This window comes from Ranitomeya variabilis, chromosome 3, assembly GCF_051348905.1.
Source record: "Ranitomeya variabilis isolate aRanVar5 chromosome 3, aRanVar5.hap1, whole genome shotgun sequence".
In the NCBI taxonomy this organism is placed as follows: Eukaryota; Metazoa; Chordata; class Amphibia; order Anura; family Dendrobatidae; genus Ranitomeya; species Ranitomeya variabilis.
This window is the reverse complement of record NC_135234.1, coordinates 539,584,370-539,608,768: the sequence shown is the minus strand read 5'-3', so window position 1 is coordinate 539,608,768 and position 24,399 is coordinate 539,584,370. Positions and strand designations below refer to the sequence as shown.

Sequence of the window (24,399 nt, the reverse complement as noted above, 5' to 3'; positions counted from 1 at the left end):
GGAGTCAGATGGTCTGGGGTTTAAAGGGAAGGTGCCGTGATTTTAGCTTTTGTATTAATAATTATCTATATATAAGAGGCATCATGATTACTCGCTAACCCCGCCCCCTGCACAGTAGCTCCGCCCCCACCACATCACCACACACAATCCCGCCCCCAACACATTACCACACACAATCCCGCCCCCAACACATTACCACACACAATCCCGCCCCCAACACATCACCACACACAATCCCGCCCCCACCACATCACCACACACAATCCCGCCCCCCCACATCACCACACACAATCCCACCCCCAACACATCACCACACATAATCCTGCCCCCACCCCATTACCACACAATCCCGCCCCATCACATTACCACACACAATCCTGCCCCCATCACATTACCACACACAATCCCGCCCCCCAACCCTATTACCACATAATCCCGCCCCCACCACATCACTACACATAATCCCGCCCCCACCACATTACCACACAATCCCGCCCCCCCACCACATTAACCCAGATAATCCCGCCCCCCCACCACATTACCACACATAATCCCCCCCACATTACCACACATAATCCCGCCCCCATCACCACACAATCCCGCCCCCCAACCCCATTACCACACATAATCCCGCCCCCCACCACATCACCACACATAATCCCGCCCCCCACCACATCACCACACATAATCCCGCCCCCCACCACATTACCACAGATAATCCTGCCCCCCACATTACCACACATAATCACGCCCCCACCACATTACCACATATAATCACGCCCCCCCACCACATCACCACACATAATCCCGCCCCCCACCACATCACCACACATAAAACCGCCCCCCACCACATCACCACACATAATCCTGCCCCCCACCACATCACACAATCCCGCCCCTCTCCACATCACACATAATCCCGCCCCCCACCACATCACCACACATAATCCCGCCCCCCCACATTACCACAGATAATCCCACCCCCACCACATCAGCACACATAATTCCGCCCCATCACCACACATAATCCCGCCCCCCATCACATTACCACAGATAATACCACCCCCCCACCACATTACCAAACATAATCCCGCCCCCCCACATTACCACACAAGGCTCCGTCCCCACACGTTACCACACGAGGCTCCATCCCCACACATTACCACACGATGCTCCATCCCCACACATTACCACACGAGGCTCCATCCCCACATTACCACACAATACTCCATCCCCCCACATTACCACACGAAGCTCCGTCGCCACACATTACCACAGGAGGCTCCGTTCCCCCACATTACCACACAATACTCTGTCCCCGCACATTACCACACGAAGCTCCGTCCCCACACATTACCACACGAGGCTCCGTCCCCGCACATTACCACACGAGGCTCCTGAGCGTGCCGAGCGTTAGCTGGCTGGAAACAGCTAGTTGATTATATAATCAATTATTTTTAATAGAAAATTAAATTAACTACTTTCATAGTTTTCTATTTATTCTCTTTTATTTTTGCCACTGGAGGCTGCGATTTTCGTTAGTGGGGGAATAAGTGTCTGGGCACGACACTTGCACACCTCACTTACGGCAGCCATGCGCATAAGAGACTGCGGTCGGACTCCGACCGCATCCCTTACATTGAGGCAGCTCCTCCTGCCTCTTAGCTGTGACCTGGGCACGCCCACTGGGCTGCCCAGATCACAGCTGTGGGAGAAGATCGCGGGCATTTTGTTGTATTATGTGTGATCTATTTGACAGTATTATGTGTGATCTATATGGCGATATTATGTGTGATCTATATGACAGTATGTGAGAAGTATATGGCGGTATTATGTGAGAAGTATATGGCGGTATTATCTTCAGGAAGGGGACCCATTCTAGGGTGGTTCTGGCTGAGCACCTGCACGTGGGTCTGGGGTAATAGAGGGGGTAGCATGACCTCCAGTTAGGTGCCATCAGGGGAAGGCTGGTGAGGCAGCTGAAGAGAGGGGTCTCATTTCAATCGTTACTATATGGCTACATTTCCATCCCAGCGTCACCCCGGTACTTCACCTGTCGCCTCGCTTTCACACATCGCCAGGACAGGATGGAGAAGACAGGATCTGAGGAGGGGAATGGGGTCTTTGCATGCAATGTCTGGATCAGAACAGGCCATCAATCCGCAGAAATGTTTCCTCAATTTCTGTGGAGCAGACCGTCCATCCATGTGTATAAAAGACAGCGCTCTATGTACATTCCCTGGCTGCTCCACGCACCAAACGGGGTGCCCCCCATAGACCAGAACACTGCTCTCCTGAAATACTCTGTGCTGCTGTCACCCTGCTCCCTCCACCATGTATCTCCCAGAATCCTAGCTGCCTGCCATCCTCTGCGACTGTCTACTTGTCAGTATAACTTTACAGTCACCAACAAAATGGCTGCTCAATGTGTTCCTAAATCTCATCCTCTCTTGTCCCTTAGCAAACACCCAGAAGGGGAGGTGAGGAGACATCACACCCATCTCACCAGACTCCGCCCATAATTACTGCAGTGCAGTAATGTGAGCTAGTTGTACACTAGGTTTTTGTCAAATCTCAGTAGCCGCTCCCCCTAGTGTTTAAAAGTGGAAATTACAAACCTTGTAAAATTATTTTTCATATTTTACTACATTAGAAACAAATTATATATTTTTTTTAAGATAATGTAAACAATAATTCTTTACATTTTTTTCAATTGCTGGAAATTTTTTTATGGCCCTTTCCCTTTAAGTAGCTTGCCTCCAAAGGCAAGGATGTCAGTAGCTGGGAAGGAACACTCCAGACAAGTGGTTTGTATCTTTTTATGCCTGAGCCATGAGTCTTAGGCTACTTTCACACTAGCGTCGTACGACGCACGTCGCAATGCGACGTTGCGACATACCGACGCATACTGTGCAAGGGCCGCACAACGGGGGCAGCGGATGCAGTTTTTCAACGCATCCGCTGCCCCATTGTGAGGTGTGGGGAGGCGGGGGCGGAGTTCCGGCTGCGCATGCGCGGTTGGAAATGCTGGACACGAAGCACCAAAAAACGTTACATGCAACGTTTTTTGGCGGCGATGGACCGACGCAACACGACACAACCGTCGCACGACGGTTGCGACATGTGGCAATCCGTCGCTAATACAAGTCTATGGAGAAAAAAACGCATCCTGCAAGCACTTTTGCAGGATGCGTTTTTTCTACAAAATGACGCATAGCGACGTGCAGTGCACGACTCTAGTGTGAAAGTAGCCTTAAGAACTCTGAGTGGGCTGATCCCCACTAATGCAAGGCCTATATCTAGTGCTACCGTTTTGCTTTGCAGTTTTGCCCAGGGGAACGTGCTTATTTTTTGTTTAAGCTTGGTTTATGCTGTGTCTAATAAAGCAAGTGCATCTTTAAAGTTGCAGTGTTCCCATGACTGCCTGTGTGTGCATCCGAGTGAGCCGATCCACCAGTGAAATATATATTATATACACATACATACAGAAAAAATATGTATCTAATATCTATCTATATATACATTGCTCAAAAAAATAAAAGGGAACACAAACAGAATATAACTCCAAGTAAATCAAACTTCTGTGAAATCAAACTGTCCACTTAGGAAGCAACACTGTTTGACAATCAATTACACATGCTGTTGTGCAAATGGAATAGACAACAGATGGAAATTATTGGCAACTATCAAGACACACTCAAAGGAGTGGTTCTGCAGGTGGGTACCACAGACCACATCTCAGTACCAATGCTTTCTGGCTGATGTTTTGGTTGTTGTTGGTTGTGCTTTCACACTCGTGGTAGCATGAGACGGACTCTACAACCCACACAAGTGGCTCAGGCAGTGCAGCTCATCCAGGATGGCACATCAATGCGAGATGTGGCAAGAAGGTTTGCTGTGTCTGGAGGCGTTACCGGGACCGCTACCTCAGCCTTTGTGCAAGGAGGAACAGGAGGAGCACTGCCAGAGCCCTGCAAAATGACCTCCAGCAGGCCACAAATGTGCATGTGTCTGCACAAACGGTTGTGCCAACAGCCCAGCACCATGCAGGACGATTGGCATTTGCCACAGATCACCAGGATTGGCAAATTCGCCACTGGCGCCCTGTGCTCTTCACAGATGAAAGCAGGTTCACACTGAGCACATGTGACAGACGTGACAGTCTGGAGACGCCGTGGAGAGCGATCTGCTGCCTACAACATCCTTCAGCATGATCATTTTGGCAGTGGGTCAGTAATGGTGTGGGGTAGCATTTCTTTGGAGGGCCGCACAGCTCTCCATGTGCTCACCAGAGGTAGCCTGACTGCCATTAGGTACCGAGATGACATCCTCAGACCGCTTGTGAAACCATATGCTGGTGAGGTTGGCCCTGGGCTCCTCCTACTGCAGGACAATGCCAGACCTCATGTGGCTGGAGTGCGTCAGCCGTTCCTGCAAGATGAAGGCATTGAAGTTATGGACTGGCCCGCCCGTTCTCCAGACCTGAATCCGATTGAACACATCTAGGACATCATGCCTCGCACCATCCACCAACGTCACGTTGCACCACAGACTGTCCAGGAGTTGGCGGATGGTTTAATCCAGGTCTGGGAGGAGATCCCTCAGGAGACCATCCGCAGCCTCATCAGGAGCATGACCAGGCATTGTAGGGAGGTCATACAGGCACTTGGTGGCCACACACTACTGAGCATCATTTCCTAGTCTTGAGGCATTTCCACTGAAGTTGGATCAGCCTGTAATTTGATTTTCCACTTTGATTTTGAGTATAATTACAAATTCAAACCTCCATGGGATATTAATTTTGATTTACAATTATTATTATTAATTATTATAGCGCCATTTATTCCATGGCGCTTTACATGTGAGGAGGGGTATACATAATAAAAACAGGTACAATAATCTTGAACAATACAAGTCACAACTGGTACAGGAGGAGAGAGGGCCCTGCCCGCGAGGGCTCACAATCTACAAGGGATGGGTGAGGATACAGTAGGTAAGGATAGAGCTGGTCGTGCAGTGGTTTGCTCGATCGGTGATTACTGCAGGTTGTAGGCGTGCCGGAAGAGGTGGGTCTTCAGGTTCTTTTTGAAGGTTTCGATGGTAGGTGAGAGTCTGACATGTTGTCATGTTATGTTATCATTTTTATGCTTTATTCTTCTCAAAGCATTCCAATAAGTAATGAATAAAGATTTGCAACTGAAATATTTAATTCAGTGATATCTAGGATGTGGGATATTTTATTAAGCAGTGTATATATAAAAAAAAATACACACTCATTCATCAGTCAAGGAAACAGCTCTTCAAGAACCACCACTCAACAATGAAAAGTAAATTACTGACATGTGCTAAGAAGCTAAACATGAAAGTGCTCATTAGCAGTGGCCAAGAGAAAATATTCAATGGATGATAACCATTTCCACTTAATTCGGTGTTCACTGAATGCAACAATTCACTTCCAATTACAGATCAAAGTCATAGCACGGTAACTGCAAGCATTTCATTTAAAATGACAGAATAGAAAATAATAAAATTAATAGGGTATTTCAGTTTTTTTTCTGCTGAAGTATAACAGACTACAGTTAGCTGTGTGATCATCTATGGAAAGCAGGTCTGTGATGAGCAGTGTAATGAAAAGAAACATCATCATGCACAATGCACCAGCTAACATTCTGCAGCACTCCCCAGGACGGCTTCACTGCTGAAAGAGTACATTAGTTATGTGCATAACTCCAATGCGGAGAGGAGGCGAGTGCAGAGAATCTGGACTACTGAAATTACTTACCAATGATATAGCGATTAAGTTCCATTGATTTCATGTTTAATGGGGATGTAAAGTTTTTAAACAGACTCATTGCTACTTGACTAAGTTGATTAATAGTCAATGAAACAGTCAGTTGAGGGGGCTGCCCAGGGCATTTCCATCATACACAGACCCCCAATTCATGACATACATTTACTATTATTGAGCTTAAATGATTTTCATAGGGAATTTCTGTTTGAGAACAGAGGTATTTACAAGTCTTAGCTGTCATCTAGTACATACTAAAGGGGTTGTTCAAGTGGTCTTCAAAGTAATTTTAAAACTCGGAACATTGCAGACTACATTATGAGGAAAAAGTAAACATAGGGTGCCTCCTTGGGAGGCAACAGTTTGAGGTAACAGGAGACTGTTAAAGAATTATTTTTTCTTTGCAAGACGACAGAATAACTTATAGGTTCCCACCAGACTTCTTGAAATAGAACAACTATGGAGACAGGAGGTTACCAATGCAACACAAACATTGTAAAAATTATCTAAATATTCAATTACTACATTAAAAGGGTTATTTCCATCTTCACAAATGGGTATTGTCAGATAGTGCTTATAAAAACCAAGAACTTTTGCAATTCACTGCTTACCATCTTGCAATAGTAACACTGCCTTTCATCTGTTCTTTGCTCGGTGCTTAGGAGACTGACATAGAGCATGGTCTGCAATCAATGGTGGTCGGTCTCCAAGACAACAGGTACGTAAATAAAAGTCTTGATATCTGAACAACAGCCACAACAAGATGTGGTCTTACCCTTCGGGTGCTTTTAAACATGCCATTTTGTTACAGTTTTAGAAATCAAATAGTGGATTATAAAAGAGAAGTAGAATCTTTCCAGTATTATCTGCCTTTCATTTACTATTGCCTTGCTGTAAACCATAATCATTAACATTACCAGAAATAAACACTTGAAACAGATCACTCTGTTTGTAAAGACTAATATATGAGTTTCACTTTTGGTATTGAAGATCTGAAATAAATTAACTTTTTGATGATATTCTAATTTTGTGAGAAGCACCAGTACTATCCCCCGCAGTAGGAGAGACTGGCTGGGACAAAGGATCATGCATATATAGTTAAATGGCAGCACGGTGGATCAGTGGTTAGCTCTGCAGCCTTGCAGTCCTGGGTTCAAACCAAGGATAACATCTGCAAGGAGTTTGTATGTTCTCTCCGTGTTTGCGTGGGTTTCCTCCGGGTACTCCAGTTGCCTCCCACACTCCAAAGACATACTGATAGGGAATTTAGATTGTGAGCCCCATTCGGAGACAGTGATGATAATGTGTGCAAACTGTAAAGAGCAGCGGAATATGTTAGTGCTATATAAAAATAAAAGATTATTATTATTATTATGTGTAGCTAGAATCAGGGTGGATAAAAATCAATGTTTTTTTAAAAAAATCAAAAAAATCGGATTTTTTTGATTTAAATCGGATTTTTTTGATTTAAATCGGATTTTTTTCAATAAACTGCTTTTTGAGGAAAATATTTTACCATCCAAAGGTTCTTCCATCATGAGATAAAGCTGAGTTGTTTAACTCAGTAGAATAAAGGCTGTATATGTGTAACATTCACAATGCCATGCTCTTCCAGAGGTTTCTGTAGGATGCTGACTATCCAACAAGTTTGGGCATGTCAACTGAATGGAAAAAGAAACTAAACCAAAAGTGAAACCAAGCTAGAAGTGTGGAATTAAAGGGGCAGTATGAACAAAATGTGGAGGCTATTAATAGTTTATACAATTAAGACATGCTGCTTTTAAACACCTACCTATTGCCATATAGTAAAACAAAAAAGATTTTTACTTACTTTGGGGTCCCCCCCTCACCCTGGCGTTAGATCGTTGCCCCTAGTTTCGTCCGTGTAACTATGGGCGCACATGCGCACTGCTCTCACTTCTCATTTTAATCGTGATTTATATTAAAAAAAACCTTTTGATTTAAATCAGTGATTTAAATCATGATTAAAATCATGATTTAAATCGATCCGATTTAAATAGAAAAAAATCTTTTGATTTAAATCGTGATTTAAATCATGATTTAAATCGGCGTGATTTAAATCAATCCACCCTGGTAGAATGAGAGAAAAAAAAATGAATGACTATTAGGGTGTTTAATTTTGTATGGTAAAATTTAAAATGTCAAATTTTTGCAGACTTTGCTTACGCCTCGAGTCTCTCTAATGTAAAAAGTATATATGCCAATTTTCAAGATGATCGAACTATGTTTAGAGGTTGCACACTTATCAGTTTAATAAAAGCACGCAAAAAAAAAACAGATTTTCAATGTTAAGTATTTTTTATTAGAAATTCAAACAATTAAAAACTTAGAATAATAGTGACAATAAACAGTAACATTGATAGGCAGTATCATACGTATTAAATGATTTACACTATTGTGCTGTGAAAGATGCAACTCCTTCTTTTGTTCGCTTGGTGACGGCTTTTCTATGATACTCGACAACTCTTAAAGGTAAGGTACCGCGTTTGTAGATCATTAATAAATCACTGTAATGTAGCATAACATGCTGCTATAACCAAGTTTTAAATGCATGTGAAACAGATTTTGTGTGTTATATGTGTTTAAAGAAGGAACTGGGGGCTGACATCTTGGTTTTGCAGCAGTAGCAGGGCACTAACAGTGTCATTTTACAGCACCCCATGGACATAGGAGCTAATAGACCGGCGAGGACCCTATCTTTAACATTGGAGAGGTGTTAGCAGTGAGCTGGGCACGCCTCTGTGGGCTGCACAACTCACTGCTGTAGGTGTGACTAGCAGCCATTTTATTATAGCCCAGTGCTCTCTGCCCAGCTCCACTTACTCTCTATCACAGGAGCTCCATTCACTCCATTAAGCTCCATTCCCAGCCTGCAGAGAGAGCTGACACCTGACACCTCTCTCCGCCATACAATGTATCTCTCCCCTCCCTCCACAATGCCGGCCATTCACTGCAGACCTGGAGCTCCTTCTTATCTTACTGAGGGATGAGTCACAGACAGCTCTGCACAGACAATGCTGCTCCATACACACCACATAAACTAAAGGCCCCGTCTCACTAAGCGATTTACCAACGATCACGACCAGCGATACGACCTGGCCGTGATCGTTGGTAAGTCGCTGTGTGGTCGCTGGGGAGCTGTCACACAGACCGCTCTCCAGCGACCAACGATCAGGGGAACGACTTCGGCATCGTTGAAACTGTCTTCAACGATGCCGAAGTCCCCCTGCAGCACCCGGGTAACCAGGGTAAACATCGGGTTACTAAGCGCAGGGCCGCGCTTAGTAACCCGATGTTTACCCTGGTTACCAAAAAAAACAAACAGTACATACTCGCCTTTCGGTGTCCAGGTCCCTTGCCGTCTGCTTCCTGCTCTGACTGAGCCGCCGTACTGTGAGAGCAGAGCGCAGCGGTGACGTCACTGCTGTGCTCTCACTTCTCACTGTACGGCCGGATCTCAGTCAGAGCAGGAAGCAGACGGCAAGGGACCTGGACACCGAAAGGCGAGTATGTACTGTTTGTTTTTTTTTACATTTACGCTGGTAACCAGGGTAAACATCGGGTTACTAAGCGCGGCCCTGCGCTTAGTAACCCGATGTTTACCCTGGTTACCAGTGAAGACATCGCTGGATCGGTGTCACACACACCGATTCAGCGATGTCAGCGGGGCCTCAACGACCAAAAAAAGGTCCAGGCCATTCCGACACGACCAGCGATCTCGCAGCAGGGGCCTGATCGCTGGTACGTGTCACACATAGCGAGATCGCTACTGAGGTCGCTGTTGCGTCACAAAACTAGTGACTCAGCAGCGATCTCGCTAGCGATCTCGCTATGTGAGACGGGGCCTTATCTGTGCTTCTGATGCAGTAACTGCTGGTGATAGCAGATCACAGGGCAGTCACACACAAAATGGCTCTGCCCTGTGATGCTGCTCTTCATTCTGCCCCAGGGATATTCGACCACCCAAAAGGGGAGGGAAATGCTGATGTCAGCAGTTACTGCCCAGATTTTCCAGCTAACAGTAAAGCTGGTAAGTCTTACTATAGCTGCTTGAGGTCTAAAACGGAAAATGCTCCCCCTAGTGGTCAATATATATATTTGTAAGAAAATATATAATATTTTTCATATAGAAATGTTTGCAAACAGTGTAAACATTGCATTAGTACATTTTATTTACTATTTTAAGCTTAATTTCACACAAAAAAAAACTACAAGAAAACTGGTGGCACCTTCCCTTTAACAAGAACTGTTTCGGTTGTTCATCTCTGATTGAATTATTAAACTTCTTTATCAGAGCAATGCCCCTTTCTGTGGTGTCATTCACCACCTTAAGAGCATTGATGGAGCTTCTTAGTGTGTCACTGCAATATTCTTCTACATCGTGGATTCCAAAATTCAATTCAAAGAATGTCTTTGTTTTACTTGTAACAAAATTGCTGAGGTCTTTTCCTTCAAAAACTAGTTTTTTACCTTCCAACTGTTTCAGCTCCTTTTTCTTTGCAGGTTTCATTCTTAAATTTTCAAACTTCTTATCCTTCTCAGCCTGACTGATACGTTCATCAAAAAATGCCAATCCTATGTTAGTTTCTGACAGATACCAAATGTGACTCTTAGCCACTGTGAGGGCACTTTCTCTGACATCTTTATCTGGATAATATTGCAAAAGCTGTAGCATCTCCAAATCATTCTTTGGAGCCCATAGACTTACAACTGCCTCGTGCCAAAAGCGGACATATATTAGACAGACAAAACGCACTACTTTTCTTATTCCTTTCAATTCGGTATTAGAAATATGCAATTGTTTAGTGAATAGCACAATTTTGAGTACATATATGGCCTTTGCCATCCACCTTGCTTCAGTCAGAGCCCCTGGAACCCTAAATTCAAAATAGTTTTCATCCCAGCCTCCAAGATATAGAAATGATAGTTCTAATAGCTCTTTGTAATCTTCTCTTGGATGACTGCCATCTTGCAAGACATTGTTGAGGTAGTCCACTATTTTCATACGTTGTTCTTCTAGAAAACCTTGAATGGGATTTTCTTCATCCAACATCGTGAAACAGGACTTCTTATCAACTGAATTCGAGTGATTTTGGAACTTTCGGAAAATCTGGATGTCAGGACAACTTGATGGGATATTACAACAGTTACCAAACACTCCTTTCAAGATTAATTCGTGGGTGTGGAAGCGGCAAGCCAACCACAACAATTGTCTCTCAAATTCAGTTTCAATTCTGATACATGCTCCTTGGATCGTTCCTGTATTAGATGCAGTTGTATCGAAAGATATACCAATGATAAGGTCACGTAGCGCAAATCGGTCCACCTCCTGAATAACAACTTCAGCCATTAGCTCACCAGTACCTTTCTGGACAACCGGTACGCCAAGCAAATGCTCAAAATCTTTTCCAGTTTCAAGAACAGCAGCTCTATCTTCTAGAGTTTTGACACTCCCACAGGCAACAATTCACTATCCCAATGTAAGATTAAATGAGGAGGATTTTCAAACAAAGACTTTTCCATGTTGTCAGCCATTTGTCTTCTGTTAATCACCCAAGCTCGGAAAACGGTAGATGGAGATATGGAAATGCATGAAACATCGTGACCAAGGCTTTTTGCAGTTGCAATAATTGAAGTACTTGCTTGTCGAATGGAGAGTTCTTCTCGATCCCATGTAGCCGGGAGTGTGTGATCAAGAGGTTTTAATCTACGACCTGCACAAGATTTTTTCACTAGTGGTGCAGAAAATTTGTTCTCTTCGTGAATTGATGATGATGGAGATGAGACTGAGTGTTCCACTGTTCATTTTGGCGATTTCTTTATAATGTTTCTCCTTGTATGCCTCCTTTTTTTCTGCATTTATTTTCTTCTTTTTAATTTGTGAGGCAAGAACCTTATCTACACCACTCATTGATAAACTCATATAATCCTTTCTTTGTGACATAAGGAATGCTTTATCGTCTTCTAGTACACTATTCATGGAGATCACATTTTGCCTGGCAATATCAAATAGCTCAACAAGATCACCTTTCCAAATCTGCCGCTTCATATTTACTTTTATCAATGTTTCTTGATTTCTCTATACCCAGATGTTGATATTCCTTGTATAACTTCTGTATACGAGTTTGGATATTCTCCTCTGTCATGAGTTCGGATATTCTCCTCTGTCATGAGTTCGGATATTCTCCTCTGTCATGACAGGGATACTTGCTTTCTTCCACACTTCCTTTAGTTTAATACTTGTGGATTTAGCAGCACACGAGAGTGTTTCTTTCATTTCCTTGTGACGGTAAATAAAAACTAAAAGCACATGTTCCTTGGAAGGGAGTTGAGCTCCCAATAATTCACCACCAGGCACCTTTTCAAGTAACCAAATTCCCTTTCTAGTACTCTTTTTCAGTTAAACTACCCGCAAAACATAATAGAAACACAACATACACATTAGTGTGATGTCGATGATACATTTTCATGAATTTCGGTACTTTCAGATAAAAGTGATCAAAGTGTGCAATCTCTAAATATTAATTGATTTCAATAAACATTTTTACATGGATCTTTTAGATGACTTAGACCAAGGATTCAAGCAAAGTCATATGAAAATCATAACTTCGGAAAAATGAAACACCCTAATGCACATGTACCATAACGGTTATTAGGTGGCTGAGCCTGCACAAAAAGCTATCAGGCAGTTAGTATTAATAACTACATGGAACCATCCTAGTGGTAAAAACATACATTTTCTAATCATGTATGGATTTTAAAAGTTACAAAAATAAAAATATATATCATAATTAACTATAAATATGATGGTGGCACAACTTCTCTAAAATTATCTCACCTTAACTTTCCCCCTAAAAAAAAACAAAAAAAAAACCCAAGGCAGAGTTTACAATTAAATTCAAGTTTTTCAGCATCTCCTGCACAGTACTTGGCAATGACTATTTTAAATTCCTGTAGGCACATCTTATTTCCTCCCCAAAAAAATGTATCCATTAAAATTGCAAGAGTCCGATCCTTCTCTACCAATTGTTGGGGGAGAGTTGGGAGGACCACATTCTTTTTTTCTACTGTATAGTGTTCATTTTTATTAAACCAGTAGTTTGTGCTCCAAAGCTGCTGATCTTAGCATATTTAGGGACCGCACGTTACAACCACCGATTGCTATTGTAAAAAGTAGGGTGCGCATTTGGTCCCCCAGTTAGTATGCACGCGCACAGCAAAAGACACCCGCTGCTCCTTTCTCCCCTTTTGTTAACCAGTTATATAAATAAAAAAAATCCTTGCAACAGTTCAAGCTTTGCATTCCTTCCAATATGAAGTCTTAAATCAATAGACTCATCTCATTGACTCTTTATCTTCGTACAAGGAAAAGCATCAAAGCATAGCGCTGAAATATCCCACTGGACGACCCCTGTGGTCATGATTGATTGTATCCATTTTTTATTAGCCAGCAAACAAACTTGTGACCTGGAAAATCCACATAATATGACATAATACATTAGCACTGCCATTTTAAATAAGCCCCACATTGCGAGAAATATTTATAACTGCCAAAGAAATACACAAGAAGCAATTCTCAGTTATAGCAAACATATAGCGGTTGCAAGTTTTCAATATTTAGTGGAAGTTGTCACAATAGAAAGATTTTCCTGAATAGAAGGTTTTCTTTGTCAATTGTAAAGTGCAGGGTATAAAAAAGTAACTTTACAAAGTGTTTGCAATAACTGTCTTGTAAAACTAAGGCTCACACCTATGTATTAACATGCACTCCTCAACATTGAAATTGCAAAACCAGAAAATCAGGTAATTGCAAAAATCATGGGATGGATAAACATGTTAATTCTATACCAATGATAAAAAAAATTGAAACAAAACTTCTCGAAATATTCTAATTCTGAGTATGAGTGCCATGCACAGAAAAACACAAACTAACATGCCTTAGCGGCTGTCAATGAGGTAATTAATGGCTGTCTGAGGAATGTTCTGCCACGAGGAATGCACATTCTAACACAAATCATCAAGAACCACTGCTGTTGGCTCCCTTTGCAACTGCAAACCAATGACATCTCAAATGTGTTCAATGAGAGCCAAGTATGGGGATGCTGTAGGCCATAACAGCACAATCTGTAACACAAACACGAAGACTGATGTATTAAAAAAAGCTCCTGGAATTCGCTGGTCATTGAACCAGAGGCATGGCCATTTCTCCAAATCAATGTAATGCCAAGCTGTTGGTGTACCTGGAATGAAGACTAGAGTGGTCTAGCCGCTGTACATTATGTCACCTCATACCATAATCGTGGGAGCAGGACCAGTGTGATGTTCCTTAGTGAGGGCCTCATTAAAGAAGATAGAACGCTATTCCATCCTCAATCATAGTCTTGCTCCAGTCTTGGGGTACTGTCACACAGTACCATTTTGATCGCTACGACGGTACGATTCGTGACGTTCTAGCGATATCGTTACGATATCGCCGTGTCTGACACGCAGCAGCGATCAGGGATCCTGCTGAGAATCGTACGTCGTAGCAGATCGTATGGAACTTTCTTTCGTCGCTTGATCACCCGCTGACATCGCTGGATCGTTGTGTGTGACAGCGATCCAGCGATGTGTTCGCTTGTAACCAGGGTAAACATCGGGTAACTAAGCGCAGGGCCGCGCTTAGTAACCCGATGTTTACCCTGGTTACAAGCGTAAACGTAAAAAAAACAAACAGTACATACTTACATTCCGGTGTCTGTCCCCGGCGTCTCAGCTTCTCTCCACTGTGTGAGCGTCTGCCAGCCGGAAAGCGAGCACAGCGGTGACGTCTGACGTCACCGCTGTGCTTTCCGGCTATGGCGCTTACACAGTGGAGAGAAGCAGAACGCCGGGGACAGACACCGGAATGTAAGTATGTACTGTTTGTTTTTTTTACGTTTACGCTGGTAACCAGGGTAAACATCGGGTTACTAAGCGCGGCCCTGCGCTTAGTTACCCGATGTTTACCCTGGTTACCGGGGACTTCGGCATCGCTCCAGCGCCGTGATTGCAACGTGTGACCGCAGTCTACGACGCTGGAGCGATAATCATACGATCGCTGCGATGTCACGGATCGTGCCGTCGTAGCGATTAAAATGGTACTGTGTGACAGTACCCTTAGAAGCACTTGCATTAGGTCAATGGAACACCTGGAGCTGGAGGTCTGGCTTGTAGGCCAATGTTGTGCAAAAGACTGATAGTTTGGGTAAACACTTTACACTTTTCATCTTTTGAGCAAAGAGTGTCAACTAAAAAGTACCTTGTTATTTACCTGTACTATTACTATTTGTTTACTGCAGGGTATTTGCACATTGTTTTTATATTCTTTTTTGTTTGTTAATGGCTATAATGTGAATGTGCACCTACACATTGCACTTACACCAATAGGAGTGCTGTAGGAGTGCTGGCCCATTTCTTCCGTTTTGCTTTAGTTCCATGCACTTTGTACATATTGAGGAGTGGTTCCCTTTTTGACCTGCGCATCTTGTCAATTTACCACTTCATAGGTAAGTGTCAAATAATCAGGGCTAGGTCCGGCTTTACCTGTTTGTTTTGAGGCCTACTGGCACGTAGCAAGGTCAGATACTAGAGTTAAAACGAACCAGTCAACAGCATTTTGCCACGTAAACTACAGGCACTAACAGGTTGGCAGTGTTAAACTGATACCTGGTGTGAAGAAATCCGTCTTGTGGTTCTTGTGTAATCAGTGTTAGAAGTTTTCAGCTAATGATATGCCCATGCTCCAGGTCAGGACTGAAGGCAGAGTCTTATCTTCCTGCTCTAAGCCAGAGAAACCAAGGGAAGACCTGCCCCCAGGCCCACCCAGAAGAACAAACATTATGTCTTTGTCTCTATGATGAGGACCAGATTTGTGCTTTGGGGCAGTGCCTGTGGGCAGGTCTCTTGGTTTCCCTGGCCTACAGTGAAAATCTCCTGGCAGTCCTGCCACAGGCAGGGTTTCAAGGAAACAATGTAATGACAAACATGGAGGTCTTACACAGACCCCCTGCTGTCATAGAAACCCATTGGAGACCCGCAATCATGTCACAAGCACGCCGATGGGCGATAGTTGGAGGCAGTTCCTGGCTGTAACTCTCAGCCATTACCTACCGGGTATGGGCCAGCTACATGAACCCACTTCCTACTTGTGCTGTACATGTACAGCGCATGTCATGAAGGGATTAAATAATGTGACAGGTCTATACATCTGGTTGTTGCAGATAGAGCAATACGAACTATGTGTACTTTTTTAGTTTACTTTTGTTTTTACATACAAAAAAATGCTTTTTTCCCCCCCCATTCATCATACTGTATTTTTTTGGTTTTCGCAATTTATTCACTTTTTTTCTTTACTTACCGTATTTTTCCGACTATAAGACGCACTTTTTTTCCTCCAAATTTGGGAGGAAAGTGTGGGTGCGTCTTATAGTACGGATATAGCATGTGGGGAGGGGGGCAGCAGCGAGTGGGATCGCACTGTTATCCCACTTCAGGATGTCCCCGCTGCCCGGAATCAGCTGCTGTGGAAACCACATGGCCCCGCTGATTAAGTGCAGTGAATATTTATTAGCTGCTCCCCGCCTACCGATCAGCTGAGCGGTGAGCGGGGAGCAGCAAATGAATACTGCACTTAAGCAGCGACACACAGTTTCCCCAGCACTGATTCCGGGGAGAATCTGTGTGTCCGGGGGAGGAGGAGGCAGCAGCAGGGGCCAGGAGATCGCTGCATACCTGCCTGTGCTGGACGCTGAGCTGTCTGTGGTGCACAGGGAGGACCTGTGTGATGTCAGAAGTGGGCGGGCTGGAGCATCACATGGCAGCCCAGAGCCCTCCCTCTTCTGACATCATCACAGGTCCTTCAGACTCCCACCTAGAATCTGCAGCTTCCTCTTATGTCCTGCGCTGTGGAAAGGCAACAAGAGAGAGGGCTCTGTGTGTGCAGCCATGGGATACTCCAGCTTTTACCTCACCACGGTGTGGCTGCCACAATTAAGAGGTCAGTCTTTACAAAACACAATAAAGCACTCTGCCACTCCTTTGGTGAACTATAACTCCCAGGATGTCATAGGATCTGCAGGACATGCTGGGAGTTATAGTTCTCCCATGGGATTTTAAAGCAGCACTCCAGTGTTATTTTGCAGTGCTGGAGTGGTGCTTTCACTATAAGCCCTGTGCACCTATTCTTAGGGCTCATTTCCACATGCGAGGCACACGTCCGTATCTCGCATGTGGACACCAAGCTGTGGAGCCGGCACTCCAGAGCGGAGCGTGCGGCCGCATAGGAACACATGGAGCTGCACAGCTCCGCTCCAAAGTGCCGGCGCCAGAGCTTGGTTTCCACATGCGAGATACGGACGTGTGCCTCGCATGTGGAAATGAGCCCTTATACTCACCCTCCAGCATCTTCATATAGTACTTCACAGACACCACACTGGTCCCGCAGCTTCCAACATAACATACTATTATATATAATAACACCACATATAATAGTATGTTATTTATGTTATTAAATATTTTACCACATTTTTTTTGCTTCAAATATTTTTTTTCCTATTTTCCACCTCTAAAACCTGGGTGCGCCTTATAGTCAGGTGCGTCCTATAGTCCGAAAAATACGGTAATCCCTTTATGAGCCATCAACTTTCATTAATGTAATCGCTGGTTTAATACCGTGCAATGCTGCTCTGGCACTGCAGGGTATTAGGCTTATCAGTGTCACACCAACAGAACGCATTTTAGAAGCCTGTTAATAACAAAGCCTAACTGGCCACTGTACCTGCCAGGAGTCATGACAACCATCTGCTCTCTGTAATCGCGTTGCGGGGGTGCCCATGGGTTGAGAGAGGTAGCACTCTCCCTCTCACAACACACTGGGTGTTGCAATCATAGCTGATTGTGGTATCTAGCGGGTTAAACAGCCACTTCAGCAGAGCTCCCAGCGTTGATTGTGCAGGCACAACTCCTGTGCCTGCACAATCATCATGACGTAAATGCGCATCAGTTTGCGGAAACACCATGCTGATCATGGTGTACAGACACATCAAATGTCGGGAAGTGGTTAATATTCTCATTGATAGCTTTACAGGGCGTGCAAGTGTGTGTATTTCTGCATGTGACACTCATACTCAATACATAAAGATATTTTTCATCATTTGCATATTATTAACATGTCTACTGATCCTCTAATTTCCGTAATGCCGTTTCCTACTTGGTGTTGCTAATTTAAATGTGGAGTGTACAATGCAATTTTACACATTTACTTATTCATTATTTTTATAATAATGTATATAATGTTTATGGAAAAACCAAGACTGCAGTTGCATTAAAAGGCTGAAGATGGCAACTAAAATAGCCGACAAAAATAATCAATATTTGACCCCACTCAGGCATTGTCTGTTTTCATTAAAAATAGAGTCATGGGTGCCTGTATTTTGAAGCCCTTGCTGCCTTCAGTATGCAAATGCTGCATTTTTTGATACTTCAAAGCAATAACAGCTTTGGATCTACCTTTTCTTGAAACTAGACAACCGAAATATTGGGTCTCTATTTCCATAGCTTAAAGCTAAATTTTATTATTTGTGCTTAGTTTTGTATCTCATTTCTGTGTGAAATGTATTGTTATTTATACTCCTAATATACCTGTACTCATGTTTGTTATCGCTGACCAGTTTGTGCTAAAAATACTTTTATGTTAACTTTGTTGAACAATTGAGTTCTCCCCTATTCCCTTTCACCTTACCTTTCCTTTATAAATAACTCATTATCCTTCCCCTTTTTTTCCATCCTTTCCTTCTTATTTTCCCATATTTGTCATATAAAAAAAGTTTAATAAAAATGATTGAAAAAGAAACTAGACAACCACGTTTATATTTTTATACTAAAGAGTCAAAGGCTTTCGGGTGATTTTTCCTTCATACATGGGGAAAATGACATGCTGGCTAGCAGCCTGCAGCCACCACTATTGGCATTATTAATGCATACTATGCTATTATTGCACTCATTTTTAACGGTACTTTTCTACTCCCCATTGTCTGCATGGTACAGGCACCCAGAGACCATAAACGCTACGGTCAGTCCATGGTATACTGTAAAAAAAATTCTTTGGTCTGTCTGCTGTCTATTCAGTAAAAGCTGAAACATCTAAATCAGAATTGTTCTATAACTCTATAAGTGCAGAGAATTTGCAGACAAAACTTTACATTGGAAATTGATCATAAACGGAAGTCACCTGGTAAAATGTATATATTTTTTTAAATGCACTCTTGGCTTTAGTTTCAAAACCAAACAAATAAATGTGGGTACCTAACCTAAGAAGGTTGTCGGTGACAGTTCGGTTTTAGAAAAAATAAGTCATCAAGAATATCCTGGACAGCTTGCTGCATGGAATTAGGGAGACTTGGCAGGCTAAGGAGTCAGATGTAATCGTGTTGCATGGAAGTGTTCTTTCTGTGTTATTCACAGATATAACATGTAATACCCATTGTATGTAGCAGGAATAAAAGAATGCTGTAGATAAGCCCCCAATGTATCGTGAAAGATGAGAAAAAGAGGTTAGATTATACTCACCCAGGGGCGGTCCCGTCTGATGGGCGTTGCGGTCTGGTCCGGGGCCTCCAATCTTCTTACGATGACGTCCTCTTCTTGCATTCACGCTGCGGCTCCGGTGCAGGCGTACTTGTCTGACCTGTTGAGGGCAGAGCAAAGTACTGCAGTGCGCAGGTGGCGGGAAAGGTCAGAGAGGCCCAGAGCCTAACCTCTTTTTCTCATCTTTCAGGATACATCGGGGGCTTATCTACAGCATTACAGAATGCTGTAGATAAGCCCCTGATGCCGGAGGTCTTAGCGCATCTTTGATTTTGGGGGTGACAGTTTCCCTTTAATCCATTTAGACTATAAAAGTAAAATCCACATGTTCGTAGTAGAAAACTGACACTTTTCTGGTGGTGCTTATGCTCTTAGGGCTCATTCTCATCTGCCAGGAAAACAGAATAGTGCAATCCAATAAAAAAAATTAAAAAAAAATCAGATTGCACTCTGCAGATGAGCAGGGAAATTTACATTTGTCAGTTTTTTTCTCAGCTGAAATCAGACTGAGAAAAAAATAGCAGCATGCTGAGATTGTCCTTGTATCTCAGACCATGCGAGTGCGGTCTGATTTTTACACACTCATGTCCTTTGAAAGGCCGGCAATTCATCTGCCGCATACAATAAAATCACAGCGTGACTGGGCAGAATAGGATATATACACATAGAATAGATAAAGATGTCAGTGACATATATAATTAGCACAGTTCTTGTGTAGCTTACTGTACATGTATTTTCTTACCAAATTATTTTCTGTGGGAAAAAAAAAAAAAGGCGTTGGATCCACTGACATTTTATTAACCAGCGAAGGGAAAGTGGACAGCTGGGGGCAGATGTTTATAGCCAGGGAATGGGGTAATACCCATGAAGCTTCCCAGACTATTAATACATCAGCTCACAGCTGTATACTTAGCTTTTCCTGGTTATTAAAATGGAGGACACGCCCCCCCCAAAAAAGACAGAGTCCTCCTATAATTATTAACCGGCAAAGGCTAGTCAGACAGTAGTGGGCTGATATTAGTAGCCTAAAAAGGGGGGGATATTGGCCCTATCCCAGACAAAAACGTCAGCTGGCAGTCGCCCCAAAAAAGGCGTCTTAGTGTGGCGGCAAGTGGGGTGATAGTTGGGAGGCCATTATACTGCATGGCACACTAGGTGGAGCCTATTCTACTGTATGGAGCAGATGTGGCCCATTATACACTATTAAGCACTAGGTTAGTCCTATTATACTGTATGGAACACTGTGTGGGCCAGTTATACTGTATGGATCACTTTTGTGACCATTATACTGTATGGAGGGCTGTGTGAGGAATTATACGGTGATGGAGCCATCACTCTTTGTCAGGGAGAATGGGGTGGGTACAGTAGCGTAATCATAGCATGCATTTGGAGGGTACTGTGGAGGAATTCATTGTGGGGGTATCATCCTGTGTTTGGGAGCACTTTTCTTGCACATTACTTTATCTGTATTTTTCAAGGTTTTTATCCTGTTATTACATATTTAAATGAGGCAATTTTTGCTTTTTACGTCTCAACATATATTCCAATTTTTTATTCTAATCTATTAATTAAAAAGTACTTTTCTTATGGGACAACACCTTTAACCCCTTCACGACATGTGCCGTACTAGTACTGTGCATGTCGTGTCTCCTCCTTTGATGTGGGCTCCGGCGCTGAGCCCACATTAAAGTCGCAACATGTCAGCTGTTTTGTACAGCCAACATGTGCGCGCAATAGCAGCAGGTGGAATCGTGATCCACCCGCCGCTATTAACTAGTTAAATGCCGCTGTCAAACGCTGACAGTGGCATTTAACTACCGCTTCCAGCCATCGGGCCGAAAATGCACACGTCGCTGACCCCGTCATGTGATCGGGGGTCAGTGATGCGTCGGCATAACAACCAGAGGTCTCCTTGAGACCTCTATCGTTGTTGATGCCGGCTTGCTGTGAGCGCCACCCTGTGGTCGGCGCTCATAGGAAGCCTGTAATTCAGCTGCATAGGAGCGATCTGATGATCGCTCCTATGTAGCTGAGCCGATCCAGTTGTGCCAGTTTCTAGCCTCCCATGGAAGCTATTAAAGCATGGCAAAAGTATATATATATATATATATATATATATATATATATATATATATATATATACACACACACTCACCGGCCACTTTATTAGGTACACCTGTCCAACTTCTTGTTATCACTTAATTTCTAATCAGCCAATCACATGGCGCGCACTCAGTGCATTTAGGCATGTAGACATGGTCAAGACAATCTCCTGCAGTTCAAACCGAGCATCAGTATGGGGAAGAAAGGTGATTTGAGTGCCTTTGAACGTGGCATGGTTGTTGGTGCCAGAAGGGCTGGTCTGAGTATTTCAGAAACTGCTGATCTACTGGGATTTTCACGCACAACCATCTCTAGGGTTTACAGAGAATGGTCCGAAAAAGAAAAAAAATCCAGTGAGCGGCGGTTCTGTGGGCGGAAATGCCTTGTTGATGCCAGAGGTCAGAGGAGAATGGGCAGACTGGTTCGAGCTGATAGAAAGGCAACAGTGACTCAAATCGCCACCCATTACAACCAAGGTAGGCCTAAGAGCATCTCTGAACGCACAGTGCGTCGAACTTTGAGGCAGATGGGCTACAGCAGCAGAAGACCACACCGGGTACCACTCCTTTCAGCTAAGAACAGGAAACTGAGGCTACAATTTGTACAAGCTCATCGAAATTGGACAGTAGAAGATTGGAAAAACGTTGCTTGGTCTGATGAGTCTCGATTTCTGCTGCGACATTCGGATGGTAGGGTCAGAATTTGGCGTAAACAACATGAAAGCATGGATCCATCCTGCCTTGTATGGAGCATCTTTGGGATGTGCAGCCGACAAATCTGCGGCAACTGTGTGATGCCATCATGTCAATATGGACCAAAATCTCTGAGGAATGCTTCCAGCACCTTGTTGAATCTATGCCACGAAGAATTGAGGCAGTTCTGAAGGCAAAAGGGGGTCCTACCCGTTACTAGCATGGTGTACCTAATAAAGTGGCCGGTGAGTGTATGTATGTATATATATATATATATATATATATATATATATATATATATATATATATATATATATATATATATATATATATATATATATATATATATATATATATATATATATATATATATATATATATATATATATATATGTTTAAATCACCCCCCTTTCGCCCCATTCAAAATAAAATTAAAAAAAAAAAAAAATCAAACATACACATATTTGGAATTGCCGCATTCAGAATCGCCCGATCTATCAATTCAAAAAAAAGGATTAACCTGATCGCTAAATGGCGTAGCGACCAAAAAATTCAAAACACCAGAATTATGTTTTTTTTTGGTCGCCGCAACATTGCATTAAAATGCAATAACGGGCGATCAAAAGAACGTATCTGCACAAAAGTGGTATTATCAAAAACGTCAGCTCGGCACGCAAAAAAATAAGCCCTCACCCGACCCAAGATCCCGAAAAATGGAAATGTTTTACGGGTATCGGAAAATGGCGCAACTTTTTTTTTTTTAGCAAAGTTTGGATTTTTTTTTCACCACTTAGATAAAAAATAACCTAGACATGTTTGGTGTCTATGAGCTCATAATTACCTGGAGAATCATAATGGCAGGTCAGTTTGAGCATATAGTGAACCTAGCAAAAAAGCCAAACAAAAAACAAGTGTGGGATTGCACTTTTTTTTGCAATTTCACCACACTTGGAATTTTGTTCCTGTTTTCTAGTACACGACATGGTAAAACCAATGGTGTAGTTCAAAAGTACAATTCATCCTGCTAAAAATAAACCCTCACATGGTCATATTGATGGAAAAATAAAAAAGTTATGGCTCTGGGAAGGAGGGGAGCGAAAAAAGAAAACGCAAAAATGAAAAAGGGCTGCGTCTTCAAGGGGTTAAGTTTGTTTCTATAAGAAAAAGTTAATTGTTACATTCGATAAGGACAAAACTTCCTCAATTGCAGAGATTTTTTTAATAAATATCACGGTTAACACGTGACATGACGCTTTTAATTTTAGCCCTCAGTGTATTTGAGTTTGATATCCCTGCTTTAAAACAAGGTAACTATATACAAACAATACATTTTTGAAAAGATCTCTTTGAAATGTAGCAATTAAAAAATAGGTATGAAGTACATTATCATTTTTCCCCCTACAAAAGCACAGCAAAAATTTATTTGACTCATTTAGTGTATAAAGAACAAGAAGATAATCACTTGCTCACCCAAGTGGGATTAAATGCAAACTAAGCCCACCATGTGATAATTGAAGTCAACGCTAAGCTTTTGGCTCATTATTACTCTGATAATGTGGGACTTTTACTTTACCATGTCCTTCAAACCAGACATACTGCACCTGCACAAATCAGAATTTGGTTGGGTACCAGAAGAATGGTGCCAAAATCCAATATTTATTACATTGGATCAAACAGTTTTTGTATACAATTCCTCCATTTGTCCATATAATGACAAATTGCACTGGAACATTCAGGGGGTTGTCTCATCAACATAAATGTGTATATACAAATAACGCTACAACTTACCAGTTATTAAAAATCCTCTAGTTTTCAATAATGGATACTAATATTAAATTAATTAAAATATATTTAACCCCTTTAAGATGCAGCCCTTTTTCGTTTTTGCGTTTTCGTTTTTCGCTCCCCTCCTTCCCAGAGCCATAACTTTTTTATTTTTTCGTCAATATGGCCATGTGCGAGCTCATTTTTTGCGGGATGAGTTGTACTTTTGAACGACACCATTGGTCTTACCATGTATTGTACTAGAAAATGGGGAAAAAAATTCCAAGTGCGGTGAAATTGCAAAAAAAGCGCAATCCCACACTGGTTTTTTTGTTTTGAATTTTTTGGTAGGTTCACTAAATGCTAAAACTGACCTGTCACTATGATTCTCCAGGTCATTACGAGTTCATAGACTGTGGTGAAAAA

The 24,399-nt window shown here is 42.6% G+C and overlaps 1 protein-coding gene across 1 annotated transcript in view; it reads right to left on the bottom strand.

Annotated features, from left to right (window-relative positions):
- Positions 1 to 24,399, bottom strand: part of PCCA (propionyl-CoA carboxylase subunit alpha) — a 658,713-nt gene that overhangs the window by 504,257 nt on the left and 130,057 nt on the right. The window lies entirely within an intron of this gene.